Below are 18,583 nucleotides of genomic sequence, written 5' to 3' on the forward strand. Positions count from 1 at the left end.
CTACAGAGTGAGTTCCAGGATAGTCAAGACATTACACAGAGAACCCTGTCTCGAAAAAAGAAAAGAAAAAGAAAAGGATATTCTACATTCTGTGTGGTAGAAGAGAAAAAGCACAGAACTCAAGGTCAGAGACCTAAGGTTTAAAACTGGGCTGTGCCATTTCAGCTCCTTGGGTATCCTATCTGTTTAATAAAAAAAAATTTTTTTTAAATTAAAAAAGAAAAAAACCTCAAAAGATCCCTGTGAGAGAGAGAAAAGAGAACTTTGTCAATGAAAACATGATACACAGTATCCATATTAATAACCACATACCTAGGAAGCAAAAGCTGTGAGTAGAGAAACATGATACAGTGAAACTAGTCCCTGTCTCATTGGCTATGTGATCTAAGGGAAGGCACTGAACCTCTCCAAGCCCCTGGTTTCCCACTGCACATCAGGCTGCTTAGTAACACGCACCACATATTGGGAGAATTAAATGTACAGGTAACTTTGGGGGTCAGAGCGGGAGGTCTTGGTTGTCCTGGAACTGACTCTGTAGACCAGGCTGGCCTCGAATTCAGAGATCCATCTACCTCTGCCTACCAAGTGCTGGGATTAAAGGCGTGTGCCATCTCCCCTGTTTTACGCATAGATATTTAATACGGTAAGTCCCTCCTAAATTTTATCTCCTCTGGCAAAAATACTCAATACTAAATTCCATTCTGCCAAACAAAGCTGCAGAAGGGCAAGTCATCGGTGACTCAGAGCACTAATTCTCATACGTGGAGGAGCAATGGCATCACCTGGATCATCTGTTTTCCTTAAATACATTTCTGATTTTAGAAGAGTTTAAGATTTATAGAACCACCCCCCCCCCCCCCACACACACACACAAAGAAAAAGAATCCCAGCACTCAGGAGGCAGAGCCAGGTGGATCTCTGTGAGTTCGAGGCCAGCCTGGGCTACACAGAGAAACCCTGTCTCAAAAAAACAAAACAAAACTAACAACAATAAAGATGTATAGAATTCAAGCTGGTATACAGCTTAGGTAGAGTGCTGCTCAGCATACCAAAGACCTGAGTTCTCCTCCCAGCACAGCATAAACTGTGTGTGATAGCAAACGCCTATGATCCCAGCACTTGGGATCAAGAGTATCTTAAATTCAAGGTCACACTCAATGACATATAAAGTTCAAGGTCAGCCTGTGCTACATAAGACCTTGTTTCAAAAAGAATTACCACAATAATAGTTCAGAAGGGTTCCCATATGCCTAAGACCCGATTTGCCTCATTAAATGTTACACTTGGCACACTTTTCTCAGTCTATAAATCAAAATCATAATCAACTGATGCATAACAATGTCCATACTTGGTTCAGATTTTCATATCCTGGAGAGTTTTTAAACCAAGGGGTACAAGTCCCAGTTCTAGAAATGACAGAATGCAACTGAGGCCCCAAAATCTACACTTCAAAATCAACACATTGCAAAGGACTGGTGCTGTGATAATCTGCAAACAGTGTATCAAGAATTCAGACTACGGGCTGGAGAGATGGCTCAGCAGTTAAGAGCACTGACTGTTCTTCCAGAGGACCTGGGTTCAGTTCACAGCACCACATGGCAGTTCACAACTGTCTGTGACTCCAGTTCCAGTGGATTCAACACCCTCACACAGACATACATACAGGCAAACCACCACTGCACATAAAATAAAAATAAATAAAATTGAAATTAAAAAAAAAAAGTTCAGACTAACCAACAATATACAGGATAATACAATAGCCACTGTTGATATGAAAATTTGAAACACAGGCGGAAAAACTTTGTGCTCTAAGTATAAGCTATACAATCTATCAAAAATGAGAATAATTTTCACAATAATTATATATTTTTAATATACTAGGTGAAATAAATTTATGTTGTGTGGTTTTCTCACTTTTTTTTTTGTAACACAGTACTAGAAATTAAAATCACTGGGTAGCTGGCAGTGTATTTCTATGACACTACAGTTGTCAGCGGTCTGGATGCAACAGTATATATGTGACCTGGGGGCTAAATAGAAGAGTGATCCCCCTGTACTTTAGGGCGAGCGAAGCCCCAGACTGTCAACAGGGGTGAGGAGGCTCCAGATGAAGCCGTCAGCATTTGTTGGCTCAGTTCAAATCACCTACAAACTGACACCACAGGACATTCACTGGGTCTGTGGAAGCAATGTGGTTCTGGCACAATTAGACCAGTTAACCAAAGACAAGTGGAGTCACAAAGATGGTAGCCCAATATTTGGGTCTTCAACTGAAGGTGAGTTGAAGTACAATGAATCCCTGTAACAAAGACTCATTTCCATATTTGACTTATTCTACAGAATAGAACATATTTATAATTATAACAAATATTTATTGGATGTTGTTTTTATTAGAAAAAACACTCACCTAGCATGTCAAGGCCCTGGGTTTGATTATCAGTAGCACACACTCCCAAATAAGATTAAAACTGTAAATACAAAATGTGATAAGGGTTTAATTTCACTTTTCTCTCTTTATTACAAAATTGCAATGTCCATTTTCTCAAATACATAATAATACTATTTAGTGACTTTATAGATCACTATCTCACTTTAATCAGTTTAAAATTATTATTCTTAGTTGGACATGATGGGTGCACACCTTTAATCCCAGTTCTTGGGGGAGGGAGATCTCTGTCAGTTCAAGGCCAGCCTGGTCTACATAGTGACTTTTAGGCCAGCTGGGGCTACAAAGTGAGACCCTATCTCAAAAAAAAAAGTACATAAATAAAATTATTACCCTTAATCCCAGTAATGTCAGTTGCACTTTAGGGGCTTAATTTAGCAAAGCTCATTTTTTTTTAAACCAGGCCATTTTTTTAAAGTATTGAATAAATATTTTCTGAGTTAAAAATGTCAAATGATTACAATAATAAACTGTTCTGCAGCATTTACATATTTCATTTATGCCTCACAACTGGAGTATATTCAAAAACTAAAAGATTGATAATTATATAAGCACAACTATCTACCCAAGCGGCGTCAAATCATGATTCAATGAGCAATCTCCAATTCCATGGTTGATTAAAAAAAAAACAAAACAGGAGATTATCAATAATAAATACTAAGGACACACACACACACACACACACACACACACACAGCATTATGCTTTGTTTCCTGGACAGAATGAATACTAAGGAACCCACGAACGAACACACACACACAGCATTATGCTTTGTTTCCTGGACAGAAAAACACCTCAGAAAGGTGGAAAGTTATGTTCGGCCTGTGGCCTAACTTCAATGTCATGGCTAAATCATACCTTCACAAACCCGTCTGGTTTGGAGTTCCAAAAACTGTTCTGAAAGGCTTCCAGTGCAATTTTAAAATAGAAAATAGTGCACCTGCAGCCAGACTCAGAGAAGTGCAGAAACGGAAAGAGGATCCATTCCACAGTACACCCTCTTAGAGATCAGGTAAGCAAAACCGGACGTGAGCAAATGAACACCTCCAGGCACCATTTCTCAGCTTTAAGTACAAAAGCAGCCCTGCTACAGGCTAGCTACTCTGAACAGTTTCTCACTGAAACATTCGGAGTGACAGTCTCTCACTGCAACATTCGGGGTCTTCCAAGGTCTCACCTCTCTAAGTCGGACAGCAGAATCTGAACGAGAACCCGGGTGACTCCTTGTTAATGCTCCTTCCTCCAAGGTACCTCCCTTTAGGAATGTGTGCCTAAATGGTCAATAAAATCTACTTCCGCGTGTCAACATGAACCACACACGGCCAACCTGGTGACCAGTGTTAAAAACCCTTACCCGTGGCACTTCCCTTGGAATGGCATTCCAACTTTTAAAAAACGGTATACTAGAAACATTTAGCTTTCGCCTATGCAAAGCATTTTAAACTGCTGCTGCAGGCAAAAAAAGAAAAAAAAAAAAAAAAAGGAAAACATCAGCCGCCTCTGAAACTGAAGGGCGTGCCTTTCTCCCTAATGACCACCTTGTGGCCATTCTGTCTGCGAGGGTCTGCAGTAACTTCAGACACAACGTGTCAAGGGCAGCCTTTCCGGAAAGACAAAACAAGCGCCCGAGACGGGAGGCAGGCAGCGCGCTGGCAGCGGGGGTCTGTTGTTTCGGTTGGATTCAAGGGCTCGGAGGACTCCTCGGATCAGAGCCGGAGGCAGCAGACGCACTCCTCCGGGGCCGGGGAAGAGCCAGCCGTTCGCGTCCACAGTCCTCGCCGCGGCCCAGGTGGCAGGTGTGTCCACCGGCCGCAGGCGCGGGGGGGCGGGCCGGCCCTCCCGCCCTCCCGAGGGCCCGCTGCCTGCAGGCAGGAAGCCCGGGAGCCCAGGCTGAGACCCGGGTCATGTAAACCTGTTTGCCCCGTGGGCCAGGCGGCCGCCGCCCTCCCCGGCGCAGCCTTCAGCAGGCATAGCCCGCGCCCCCGAGCGCCTTTGTGCGTTCCGCGGGAACCCGCGCCCGGCCTTCTTACCAAGGGTCGGAGACTTAGCGACGGGCAGCTCCCTCCTCCGCCGGCGCTGTGGCCGAGCGACGGAGAGACCGCCTGAAGAGCGCTCACTCGGCGGCCGCCACCGCCGGGCGTCCCCGCAGGCTGGTCTCTGAGGGAGGGTAAGTTCCAGGGCACGTCGGAGCGCGCCGGCGCGGGGGCGGGGCGGGGCGGGCGGGCACCGAGGAGAGGGCGGGGCGTTCTCTGCCACGTGATGAAAGGGGCGGGGCGGTCGCTGGGGAGGGCGTGGTGATCGGGTCACGTGATGGAGGGAGGCGTGGTGAGTCACTTGTGAGGGGCGGGGTGGAGGGCCCACGTGATGAGCGGGGGCGTGGCAGGTGTTGTCGATGGGCGGGGAGGGGGGGGGAGTGATGGGGGTCACGTGTATGGTGGCAGGGGGCGCTGGCGCTGTGAAGCGCGGGTGGCTCACGTGACCGCTGGAGTGGGCGGGGCTCCAAGCTCCCAGCAGCAAAGGGCGGGCAGGGAGAGATGGCCGCAGAGTTCCAGATGGGCGGGGTGCCTGGAGGTTGGTTAGGCAGGTTGGTTAGGGGGGTGCGGAGGAATTAGGGAGGGAGCGGAAGCCGGCGGCCGAGTGGGTGTCAACACTTTGTAAACATCTAGTGGGAAGTGTTGGGAAAACGCTAGTGGGAATAGGAGGGGGATGGAGAGCTGGAAGTACTACAGCAGCAAGGAATCTGCGGTCTAGGGTTTAATGGCGCCCTAGGTCACGGGTCCATAGGCTGGCAACCCCCTGCTAGTCGGGGAACATGCTGCACTTACATTGGCACGAAATGGAACTCTGGTGATCTTGAGCTACTAGGTCTATGCCGAGCTAGTGGTGGCCTCAGCCTTGCCTAGGGTGCTGGACGAGCAGTACACAGGAGCGGCGTGGCTGCCCTTTGAGTCCGTGGAGCCTGCTGTTGTGTGCTCACTGTGTTTGCAATGTGGCAGCGTGGAACCCGGAAGTGGCCCACAGTGAAGGGTTTGGGTGGTGATCATGTGGCGAGAGTTACTAGAATGAAAATCCGCCGAGGCCTGGCTTCTGCGATTAATTGTCACTTAACCTGCACCTCCACTATCACGTGAAGACTGTAGACTTAAAATCTTCCGGCGCTAAAATCGAAAGACTTTGAAAAAAAAATATTAAGTATGGGGAATTCAGAAATTATTCATTAAGCACTTGTTGGTTGTGCCTCTTAAGATGCCCAGATCAGATTTCAATAACACCAGAGAAGAGGGGAAAGCCGCACAGGGTTCAAGAGCCAGGTTCTGGAAAGAGCTCTTTTCTGGTTTCATCCATAAAGATGCAGCAATGTCTAGCTTAACACAAGCTGAACTCTGAAGTGTTTGTTAAGTGATAATAAATAAATCCCACTGGGATGTTGGCAAGGTTTCTAACAGCTGTCTCTCATAGTCCTTATTAAATCTAACCGGGCTAATGTTCTAAGAAACTCTCCCCTTAGATTCTCAAGAAGAAAATTTAAAAATAGAAAACTATACTGTATCTTTGCACTTGCTATTCCCTTTCATTGGCTTTCATCATGTTTCTGGTCTCCCCCAGTTTCTAACATGTTCCCTTTTCCATGCCCTTGTTCAGGATATACAAAATATGCCATTGTTCGGCATACATAATAAGGTTGTGTGCCTCTGAAACTACTTTGCACAGAATCCCCTTTTGATCTCTTTCCAAAAACCAAAACAAGGACAGTGTGCAAAAAGGAAACTGTGCCTTGATAAGAATGTGCTGATGGCTCTGTCTTGCCTCCTCCCAAGCCTGAAGTGGGCACCCAGAGTTTCAGCAAGAGATAGCAGGGAACAGTTTGCATACACTTGCAAATCTGCTTGTAACTCCACTTCCTATTTCACAACCTAATCTCAGCTGATACCGAAGTGCCCACAGTATGCTGATCACTACCAACAGCAGATGGAGGCAGATAAAAAGAGCTCTCCGGTTGGTATGTTGTTGGAAGAGGACCTGACAGAGTGGTGAAATCATGGGCAACATTGCCCCTAGTTGGTTTTTAAATAACACTTTGTAGCATATGTCTGGCTCCCATGTGGAGAATCTCAACAGATCCTTTTCAGGATTTTGACATTTAACTGGCTTCTTAGGAAGCAACAAAGAACTTCAAACTGTAGAACTCAAGTATAAGTTCCATACACAGACAGAGACATGAGTTTGAATTGTTGGGGTGCATATATATTTCAAGTGCCTAAAAGCTCTTGGCATGGGGTAGGTTCAAAAGAAATTCCTGTGGAATGTATTTTTGAGTGAAAATTAACTCTGCATTGCTGAATATACTTGTCCTACTTTCTAATTCTTTAATGAGAAACCTACTTACTTGGCATATTTCTAACTGAAAAGCATTAACATCTATGTAGCATCGCTACTTTGGCGAGGCTAGAGCAAAACAGGAACTGGCAGCATCAGAATTACAAATGCATATGAATTTGGAAAGACGTATTTCTATACATAAGGACGAACAGCTTTTTGCACCAACACGCATTCCAATGAGGATGTGCTGCCTGATCACAAGTTCAAAGCAGCAGGACCAAATCAATCATGCACTCAAATCTTCAACACTGGCAACAAAAACAAACCTTTTCAATTCGAAGGTGACTTGTGTCCTGTATTTTGTTTTAGTAATGAAAAACTAACATGAGAGGGCTGGAAAGATGGCTCAGAGGTTAAGAGCACTGCTTGCTCTTCCAAAGGTCCTGAGTTCAATTCCCAGCAACCACATGGTGGCTCACAACCATCTGTAATGAGATCTGGTACCCTCCCTGGCCTACAGGGATATGTGTGCACTGTATACATAATAAATAAATAAATTTTAAAAAAAAAAAAGAAAAGAAAAAAGAAAAACTAACATGTACTGTTGTTAGCAAAATATTGGCTACAACATAAATGTACATCAATAGAACACTAAATCAGTTATGATACTGCTTTATGTTGTGTAACTAGGAACTGAAATAAAAAGCTCTTTCAGGTTCAATATTAAGATTTCAAGTTTTTAAGTGAAAATGCAGAAATAGTCTCCTTTATAAATTAGCTTATTTGGGGTATGCTAACTCAGTAAACAGAAAACAAACTACCATTAGTTTTGAGACTAAGTATGTTCTTTAACAAATATGTGTAAATTTGTCTTCTTTCTGATACAGTCTAGAAATGATGGAGTCTAGGGGTCTTGATCAGGTTTGATTTTTTTCTCTCAATTAAAGAATTAAAAGGCGCCGGGCGATGGTGGCACATGCCTTTAATCCCTGCACTCGGGAGGCAGAGGCAGGCAGATCTCTGTGAGTTCGAGGCCAGCCTGGGCTACAGAGTAAGTTCCAGGAAAGACGCAAAGCTACACAGAGAAACCCTGTCTCAAAAAAAAAAAAAAAAAAAAACAGGAAGAAAAAAAAAAAAAAAAGAATTAAAGGCAGGGAAAATCTGACGTGCAACAGGTAGCTGCAAAGAAATCTCAAGCACCACAAACAGAATCAGCAGTTGAAGAGAGCCATTTATTGGGGTGAGGAAACCCGCACACAGCAGACACCCAGAGAAGACCTTTGACAAGGCAGAGGGGGGACTCAGAAAACTGAAACTCCTGTCTTCTCCTGAGGCCTGGGGGTTTTACAACCTCTGAAGAATCTTCCTCTCCTAATCTAGGGTTGGTCATTTAAAGACAGGATTGTTGACAGTCCAACTGTGTGTGATCTGTCCTGATCCGGCCTTGAACTTGTTGAGTGAGTCTGTCAGCAGGGGCCTGCTAGTGGGAGACAAAAGCTGAGAAGAGATTGTACAGGCTGGTTTTCTGTCCACTTGACACAAACTAGAGTCATCAGAGAGGAGGGAACCTCAACTGAGAAAATGCCTCCATAAGATCCAGCTGTATGGCATTTTCTTAATTAGTGATTGATGGGGAGGGCCCAGCCCATTGTGGATGGTGCCATCCCTGGGCTGCTGGTCTTGGGATCTATAAGAAAGCAGGCTGAGTTAGCCATAAGATCAACAAGCCAATAAGCAGCACTCCTCCATGGTCTCCACATCAGCTCCTGCCTCCAGGTTCCAGCCCTGTTTGAGTTCCTGTCCCGGCTTCCTTCAGTAATGGACTAAGGTGTGGAAGTATAAGCCAAATAAACCCTTTCCTCTCCAGCTTGCTTTTAGTCATAGTGTTTCATAGCCGCAGCAATAAAAACCCTAAGACAGAGGTTGAGGAAGAAGCTGGCCATCTTGGGAACTGTCCCCCTTCTTATCCAGCCATGGTCCCTCTCTCTAACTGTCTGCCTACCAGAGAGTTGGCTTAACTCCAGGTCTCTCACTTACTTGGTTTCCTTCCCACTACTGGGGGATTGAGCACAAGACTCCATGCAAGGAAGGCCAGGACTTTGGCATTGTACTACCATCCTAGCCCCTGTACATTTTCAGAAGTGTTTTAAGTGGATCCTTGTTTAAACAAGTTTTAATTGCTTGGCTCCTCTAGTGTAAACATTAAAATTAAAATTTCACAGGCCATTTTTTGGTCTGCTAATTAAGGTCAAGAAAAAACGACTAGGAAAAACTCCAAGGCTGTGTATTTCTTTGTGAGTCTATTCCCTCGCCCACTTTGTAACATCAACTGCCTTTTGTTTCCATGGGTTACCGCAGATGCCCTGTAAGCAGTGTTAGCTGAGATGTTTCATATTTGATTGTGCTTATTTCTAAAAACCTCAGATGTAATTATGGGTACAATAGTAACTAAATTAACAGAACACCATTTCTTTAAACATTAATATTTTCTTATGAAATATCACTGTTTTTACTCATGTGATTGGCTTTGTAAATTGCCATACAGAGCTTTGTTTCCAAAATTACATAGCCTGGGCTGCCAATTAAAAGAAAATCAATGTAGAAGAATGTATCCTGTAATCCTGGCACTTGGGAGCTGAAGCAGGAGGATTGCAAGTCAGCCTTTCTTAAATCAAATAACACACAAAAAACAAAAAAGAAAACCAGTAATTGGCCTTCAACTTTGAGCAGTGCTTAGCCAGTCAATAATTTACCAATACATTCGTTGGTAAATTGTTCTGCTGTGCTCTTTATAGTAAAAGTGAACTCATTTTAGTTTTGCATATAACTCAGATAAAGTCACTAAACAGCCATTAAAATTTTGCTTTATAAAGCCAGGCTTAATGGAACATGTCTTTAATCCTAGCAATGGGGAGACAGAAGCAGGTAGATCTCTGTGAGAGGTCAGCCTGGTGTACACAGTGAATTCCAGGACAGCCAGAGCTACACAGTGAGAGCCTGTCTCCAAACAAACAAACAAATGTTGTTTAAGCCTATTCACATGGCAGGTAAAACTGTCATTGTTTGTCACAGTTGGGTCACAGAGAGAAATAGCATGGTTTGTTTCCTTGATACAGGAACAAAGCAAGGACTTCTGCCTTGGCCAATTCTAGTCATCCTCACCCCGAAAGCTCTGGTAAATATCCAGCAATATGTCCATTTGAATAGAAGACTTTAGGAAAGTTTTAGCATTTGGCCCAATAGATAAAACATCCAGACAGCACATTGTTAAATGTCTAATCAGTGGATCGGGATGTGTAGAGGACCAAACCAAATAACAGATCAGCACATTCTTATCCCGGCACAGCTTCCTTTTTGTTATCTGTCCTTGGTTTGGTTTGAGAAAGAGATAAGAGGAATACAGGACAGGAATCTCAGAAGCAGATCCGGAAAATAGTTTCAGAAATAAACATGGGCAAATGGTAGAGTATAGGAAATGTGAAAGAAACCTTTTTTTTTTTTTTTTTCAACGCTTTTGTTGTTGAAAGGGAAGGGTTCCATGGATCAAACCTAGAGCTTCCTGCTCAGCTCAAATTGAACTTGACTTTGTGGGAGATTTTCAATGCAGAGCAGAGGATACAGCTAGCTATCCTAGTTAGAGCTGGGCTATTTTGAGTTGATGGTGTGAGATTTCCATTTCATGAGAGTTTGTACTGACAATTCACCCCTACCAGTGTGCATAGGATTGGGTTGAGAAACTAATTCAGGCAATTTTTATTACAGACTTAGAAAAATTGTTTTTGAGTTGTTAAAAATATTCAGGTTGGGGCTGGAGAGATGATGGCTCAGCCATTAAAGGCTAGGCTCACAACAAAAAATATTCGGGTTGGGGATTTAGCTCAGTGGTAGAGCGCTTGCCTAGCAAGTGCAAGGCCCTGGGTTCGATCCTCAGCTCAAAAAAAATTTTTTTTCATTTATTTATTTATATCTGGTGTGATCAGACTCCAGACGAGGTAGGAATTAAACATGGTTCCTCTGGAACATCAGTCAGTGTTCTTAGCTGCTGAGCTGCCTCTCTCCTCTAAAAATATTAGAATAGTAAAATGCATGTTGTCATCTTTATTGCTACAGAAAGCATAACCTTATCATTTCCCAGTGTCAATAATGATCTGATCTGCAGGTGTTGCCTCTGGTAAAGCCCTGTCTTAGATGCCCATGGCCCCCGGTACTACACACAAACAAAACTAGAAAGAAGGTGTAATGATCAGCCAGGTGTGGTGATTCGTGCCTTTGGTCCCAACACTCCAGAGGCAGAGGCAGGAGGATCTCTGGGTTCAAGACCAGCCTGGTGTACAGAGCGAGTTCCAAGACAGCCAGGGCTACACAGAGAAACCCTATCTTAAAAACAACTAAACAAAGATATAGTAATATGGTCACAAAACTGTAAGTCAGATACGAGACAATATCAACTGTCCAAATAGCTGGATAACAAAATATAAGAAAAAAGGTGGGTTACTATGGTGTATGCAATTAAAATTCTCATATGTCTGATTATTCTCCATTTGCTTTACCAATTTTCAGATTCTTTCTCTACCCCTCTGTGTCCTGGAGGCTGATTCCTAGGAACTATATCAATAAAATAAGACTTCCTTGTTCTGTTGTTCTGCCGTTCATGGAAAGCCATTCACAGCTAACAGCAGTGGGAAGACAGGAAAGCCACATTTCATCTCCCTTTGTGCTCTGCCTTGCTCGGTTTCTAGAAGGAGCTGTTCACTTCTACAAAGGCCATTTGCACTGGACAGTCATTCTTTCATGCTATCTGCTCCCCCTTGACTCCTGCCTGGAGGCCTGGAGTGGATGGAGATGGGTCCAGACCGCCCTGGTCTCAGGATGCCTCATTATCTCCTCACCTGTTCCACTTGACCTTAGCCAACCCTCTTTGCATGGTCCATTCCTTATATTAAAAAAAAAAAAAAATTTATTTTATGTGCATTGGTGTGAAGGTGTCGGATCCCCTGGAACAGGAGTTTCAGACACTTGTGAGCTGCCATGTGGGTGTTAGGAATTGAACCCAGGTCCTCTGGAAGAGCAGCCAGCTCTTAACCGCTGAGCCATCTCTCAGCCCCACCTTACATTAGTTTCTATTAAGTCCACTTGAGTGGGCTTTTTCCTGACAACATTCTGATTAACACCCTGACTTCAGTGTTTTCCAAACAAGAAGCATTTTAAGACAGAACAAGTCTTTGATAAGTGTTGTGCAAATGAAAATTATCAGTGTCACACTGAAGAGAAGTGCACCCTGAATGGTGGGAAGAGCAGGCTTGCACACAGGAAATTCCAGACTTATGAAGGGTGCAAGTCCTGACTGTGGATTGCAGATCACAGCTCGTTAGCCAGTGCTTGGTAGCCAAATGAGAGAGTATGGTGAGACTGGGGGAGACCATGCTGTGTATCACACAGTTAAAACATGAAGGTGCCCAGAGCAAGGCCCCCCAAGCTTTGTGGTTCTTTCTTCCTGGAATAGAATGTCACACACACCTCACACCCCAGAAAAATGCCTGCCTGTCTCCATTATGAATTTAGGGTCATTTTCACTTGAAACCCTTCTTGGGGTCAGTCTGTTTTTCTCTCTTCCTCTCCATCTCCCTCTTTCTATCTCATGTAGCCCGGGCAAGCTTTGAATTCTCTATATAGCAACAGGTGACAATGATTTCCTCAGTCTCCTGCCTCCAGCTGGCTTCGAACTCCCAGAGATCCACCTGCCTCTGCCACCCTAGTGCTAGGATTAAAGGCATGTGCCACCACTGCCTGGCTTTTTTCTATTGTTTTTAAATGTTTTGTAGTGTGTGTGTGTGTGTGTGTGTGTGTGTGTGTGTGTGTGAACTCCATGTGTACAGGTGCCTGCAGATGTCAAAAGAGTGCATCAGATCCCCTGAAATTGGGAGTTACATGCAATAATAAGTTCCCTGATGTGGGTGCTGGAGGCTGAATTTGGATCCTCTGGAAGAACAGCAAGTGCTTTTAACCACTGAGCCCCCACACTGCCCCCTTTGATGGAAGCCTTTTGGCAGATAGCATTGATGGTCAAGTTATGTACCATAACAGCATCAGAGTGGCTGGCTCATCTGATGCTGTATCAGAGCCTTGGATGCCAAGGGCTAGTGAAATGATTCAGCAGGTAAAGGCACTTGTCACCAAGCTTGACAGTCTGAGTTCAATCCTTGAGATCCATGTGATAAAAAGAGAACCAGTCCCACAGCCTGTTCTTCCATCTCCTCACAAGATCTACATAGCATGTGGGGCCCCTCACCCCACAAAATGATGAACAAATGGAACAATGTTTTTTAAACCTGGAGGGCTGGAGAGATGACTCTGATTAAAAGCACTGGCTGATCTTCCAGAGGACCCAGGTTCAATTCCACGTGGCAATTCACATTTGTCTCTACCTCCAGTTCCAGGGAATTTGATGCCCTCTTCTGGTCTCCTGAAGCATCAGGCTTGCAAGTGATACACAGGCATATACCTGCCAACAAAACACACACACAAATAAAATTCTAAAGATAAAATTTAAAGAAAGAAATGATCCTTGAGGCTGGTACCATTTGAGAAACTGAAGTCACTTGCTAATGAGGGGCACCAAGTACCTGTTTGTTCTGAACCAAAGTCTCTTGGGTTTAGCCCCAGGGAGAGAAGGAAACAGCAGGGAAGAACGGTGGGGGAGGGGCGCAGCCAGCTGAAAACAGCTGAGAAATTGGTGCTTACTCATCTGAAAGGGCCATTTGAAGTCACCCCCTTTATGAAAATTAGCCGGTTTTAAAGTTTGAACGCTTCCTCTTCCACTCAGCTGGAAATATTTATCCAAGTACACCGTGTGGAGATGTCACAATACAGACACTGCCCTGCACACCAGAGGGGACCCAATGCAGTGAAGTTACATTGAGCAAGGGACTCTGGTTGGCCTCCAACAGCCTGAGCATGGGAAGGTTGTTGAGGTACTTACTGCAGGCTCTGCCAGTTTCTAGCTAGGACCCAACATTCTTTTAACTCTCCAACAACCAGAATTCCTAAAAAAAAAAAAAAGAAGAAGAAGAAGAAGAAGAAGAAGAAGAAGAAGAAGAAGAAGAAGAAGAAGAAGAAGAGGAGAAGAAGAAGAAGAAGAAGAAGAAGAAGAAGAAGAAGAAGAAGAAGAAGAAGAAGAAAAGAAAAGAAAAGAAAAGAAAAGAAAAGAAAAGAAAAGAAAAGAAAAGAAAAGAAAAAGAAAAAGAAAAAAGAAAAGCCACACCTTTGGGAATGCCCTTGGCTCTCATCCTCATTGTCAGGGGAGTTGGGGAGTTGTCATCAGTGCATGCCATGGTCCCTCTGATTAGGATAGAGATTGCCAGGAGGTAGCACCTGAGCCGTTACTTGGAGAATGAAAGCGGGTAGGCCGGCTCCCCAACAAGCACTGTCCTCCCATTTGCCAGCAATTTAAGCAGTCCTGGGGGCAGGGCGCACATTAGCCTAGACATAGTCTAGAGATTTAGGGTCTCATTTTTAGGTAAAACTTTGGCAAGATTAAAACAAGAGATTAAGATTGTGCATCCCTCTGAGGCTCAGGTATCATTGCAGAAGAGGAAACAGAAAGACTAGAGGAGCCAGGAAAAAGGAGGAAGAGATACCAAGTGTCATCTTCTGCAATCCAGAATTCACAGCCACTCCGCAGGCCTCTATGGATCTGCAAAAGAATGGGCCATCGGTAGTCAGGGGGCATCAATAGAGGAGGGTTCAATGGTTACTTACTGCTGAATTATTTGCTACGGACAGATTCAGAGAAGGGAGCGCTCGCTGGCTTCAGTTGTATCCCCACTGATGACTAGTGGGTAGGGGTAAAGTGATTAGAATGTATTATAGACATGAAGAAAAACAGAATCAAGTAATCAAAACCAAAGATTAGTATTAACAATGGCACAAAGGGGTAGAATGGAATGAATCTGGCAGAAAAGGAAGTTGAAGCTAACGCCGCGGCTGAGGTCAGTAGAAGACCTCGGTTGTACATAATAAGCATCTCCTGCCCTAGCAAGTCTCTTCTGAGTATTTAAGGGAACGAGGAGCCACAGACACATAGAGTCAAGAAGATAAATGTTAGTGCTCCGTTTGCTAATCTTAGAGGGTTTTGTTTTTTCCAGTTAGGTTAAAAAAAAAAAAAAAAAGCGGGGGCGGGGGGCACGGAATCTATCATTCTGTAAATCAGTGTTGTTTAGTAATTGAAGAAATACAACTAACTGTTAGAGTGGTAAGTGTTTCAGAAGGGAGAGACTTCAACTTCCAGGGCAGAGGGAACAAAGTCTGTGGATATTACTGTGACAGCGTTTGCATAGCTGTCCCGGCAACCTTCATTTAATCCTCCAGTAGTGACTTGGAACACCCAGGCATCCCAGGAAGTGAGGAGGGTGAGTCAGCGGGTGGCACACTCCTGCCTCTGAGTCAGGAAGGCACCAGCGTCCTCCCTCAGCATTGCCAGAGGCACCCTTTCAGGGGGTAGAAAATGAAGCCACTGTGTGATCCCTGACACTTTGCCTAAGAGCCAAGTGCTCACTTCGTTCCTTCGTCTGCCTCTAAAGTCAGCCTTACTGGCTGAGTTTACACTTTGTCCTGACACAGACAGGGTCTTTATTTCCTGTCTTAGGTCTTTCAGTCAAATCACAACATGTCGCTTTCCTCTTTGGGACAAGGTTGGTAGGGATGTAAAACAGCTCTGTTACTTCCTTTCTGACTCCTTACTTGAAGGCGAGTGAGAGAAAAGATCGAAATGAATGGCTACAGTGAGATGCTGTTGGTGTTTCTTTCCTGGTACTACATCATAGACGGGAATCTCCAGGACCGCCAGATTCACATCGGGAGTTGTGGGAAAGCTCCTGTGACTTGTGTGTTTCCCACAATGCGAGAAATCGGCATGAACTGCAGTTTGAACCATTATTCTCTACAGTGTGTTGAATTCAAGAGCAGCACATTCTTACCCAGGGAGCCATCTCTCCAGTCTGCTTTGCATTTATTGATTTTTAATTGCTGTGTTTTGTTTGGACTTTTGCTGTGTTGCCACTAGTCTGGTACTTACTATGTAGCTGAGGCTGGCCTTGAACTCACAGCAGTGGTTCTGCTTTAGTAACTCTCCCAAGCATTGGAATTACAGGCATGCACTCCCACACCACACTCAAAAGATTCATTCTAACAGAAGAAATAAAAATAGGCAAATAATTTGGCTGCATTGAAAAAGGGCCAGGAACGTTACTGAAGGGTAGAACTTGCTCATTGACCTTCTCTGTTGACTTTTTGAGACAGGATGTCACAGTTCAGGTAACCTCCTGCCCTCCAGGTACTCAGGTTCCAGACCTGTATCCTACACCCAGCTCTATTTTTTTCTATTCAGTACATTTTTACATTTCTTGAATGTGTGTTTGCAGTGAAAGAAAGAATTTTGTACAGCTCAATATTTATTATACATTATTTAGATTGGGTGAAATCGATGAAGGAACATAGAGGTTGTGAGCTAGTAAAAGAAAACGAGGAAAAGAAGAAAACCTTCACTCAGCTTTGCTAAGTTCTCTGGCAGCTCTCCATCTGCCTAGAAGGTCCCAATCAGATGCTTAAAAGCATCTACTAATGTACAGTTTCCCACAAATCCATTCAAATAAAGCACCTTGCTCACCCCTCCCTATCTTTTGTCAATAGTGCCTCCATCTATTGACTCTGAAGCTCCTTTCCAGCCCATATATATCTTAGACTCCACTGAAATGCCTGAGAAGAAGGTTGGGTCCTCACCCATGGTACTTATTCCTCCGAAGTCACCCAGAGCCTGCCTTCTTGGTGTTATCCATTTTATTTTTTTCTCATATTAACCAATCTGTTGAAACAAGATTGCACACTCTCTGTCAAACTGGTTCCACCTCATTTCAGTGACCTTCGTCCTGCGTGTTTGCACTATACGCTGGCTGAGAGAGAATGGTATTAGCCTGAAATATGACTCTGGAGAGGCTTGGCTTGATTAACATCTGCTCTTTGATACTTATTTCTCAAAGTTTTAGACGTATGACATCTTGTTTCCATACATTCACATTTTATTGTCAGAAAATCTTTTATCTATATCTTTTAGCCTATTTTAAGTAGTTTTTTCCCCCTTTTGAGACTATAGCCCAGGCTGTCCTGGGATTCCCTGTGTAGCCCAGGCTGGTTCTGAACTCACAGTTCTTCTACCTCAGACTCCCAAATGCCACCATTCACACAGCTCCTTCTCATCTTTAATAGAGATTGTTTTTATTGGTTCCCTGTCCTTTCTTATATGTTTCATAGGAAAGAGAGAGAAAGCATGGTCCTGCATGCCTATAATCCCAGACTCAAGGAAGCTGAGGCAGAAGTTTCAGGCTAGCCAGAGCTAGAGAGAGAGGAAGAAAATAATATGGAGTCCCTTACCTAATAGTGCTTCAGTATCATGAGTGGTTGCTGTACCACTGAGTCACACTTGAGCGTCATTATAACATAACCTTGGGGGACTGGAGATTTTGCGGCTCAGTAGTAAAGCTCTTGGCCCAGCATGTGCAAGGCCTTGGGTTCACTCACCAACACTGTGTGATGGTTTATGTCAATGGTCAACTTTATAGGATCTAAATCCACTTTGGAAATGGTTCTCAGGGCATATCTTTGAGGGATTTTCTAGATTAGGTTCCTTGAGGTAAGTAAACCCATCAAGAATGTGGGCAGCACCATTACATTCCAGACTCATAAAACAGAAAAGCTAGCTGAGCACTCATATTTGTGACTTTCTGTCTTCTGATACAAATACAATGTGACCAGTGCCTTCTGCCCCTCCTGCCCTGTCCCCCACCCCCCCCCCCACCCCATACCCCACACACCATAATTAAGACTTCTTTTCCAATAGTAAGCTGAAATAAACCCTGTCTTTCTTTTCTTTTCTTTTCTTTTTTAAGATTTATTTATTTATTATGTATACAGAAGAGGGCGCCAGATCTCATTACAGATGGTTGTGAGCCACCATGTGGGTGCTGGGAATTGAACTCAGGACCTCTGGAAGAGCAGTCAGTGCTCTTAACCACTAAGCCATCTCTCCAGTCCAAACCCTATCTTTCTTAAGTTGGTTTGGTCAGGTACTTTTCATAGCAGTGAAGGAATTAAAACACTGCAAAAAAAAAAAAAATTTAAAAAAATTACTGGGTGAGAAGAACAATTATTATCCCTATTTTTTATATTTCCTCTAGAAATTTAGGGAAGTTGTTTGACAAGTGTGATGATGGATGTTACAGAGTCCCTGTCAGCATTTGAGGCCTACTTCCTGGTCTCAAACCCCGGCAAGCCAACAAGCCTGGGTCAGGACATTCCCTAGCACACAGGGAGAACAGCCCAGTTGACCCACATTCACTTCAAGCCTGGGAGTCTCTATCTATCTACCTATCTATCTATCTATCTATCTATCTACCTACCTATCTCTATCTCTATCTCTATCTCTTTTTTTTTTCTTTTTGTCGGAGCTGAGGACCGAACCCACTTGCTAGGCAAGCGCTCTACCACTGAGCTAAATCCCCAACCCTTATATCTCTTTTTATACTTGTTCCACTGGCTCTATACCCCAGGCTAGCCTGGAGCTTCAAGCCCTGCCTTCCCCTGTGTGCTGATTCTGCAGGCCGCCATGGTAGGCCACTCACAACACCTTCTGAAAGAGAAGTGTCAGGTGTCGGCCCTGGCAGGCAGAGCCCGCACTTCCGTGAGCAGCTTTGCTCCTCTTCTGTCCCCAAGCACTTCCTCTCGGAATCTGCTGCTTCTGTTAGGAACATTCACTATCTTTTGGGT

The 18,583-nt window shown here is 44.1% G+C and overlaps 1 protein-coding gene across 6 annotated transcripts in view; it reads right to left on the bottom strand.

Annotated features, from left to right (window-relative positions):
- The window catches only part of Arhgap12 (Rho GTPase activating protein 12), a 111,525-nt gene extending 106,735 nt beyond the window's left edge, over positions 1-4,790 (bottom strand). For 3 of the 6 annotated variants that reach the window (XM_036187619.1, XM_036187618.1, XM_036187617.1), the window contains exon 1: positions 4,477-4,664. The gene's annotated coding sequence lies outside the window, so the exon portion shown is untranslated. Of the gene's footprint in view, positions 1-2,407; positions 2,469-4,476 lie in introns of all 6 variants that reach the window. The other 3 variants (XM_036187616.1, XM_036187614.1, XM_036187615.1) reach the window with 2 other exon arrangements.
- Between the last annotated feature and the right edge of the window lie 13,793 nt (positions 4,791-18,583).

This window comes from Onychomys torridus, chromosome 5 (assembly GCF_903995425.1).
Source record: "Onychomys torridus chromosome 5, mOncTor1.1, whole genome shotgun sequence".
NCBI classification, from domain to species: Eukaryota; Metazoa; Chordata; class Mammalia; order Rodentia; family Cricetidae; genus Onychomys; species Onychomys torridus.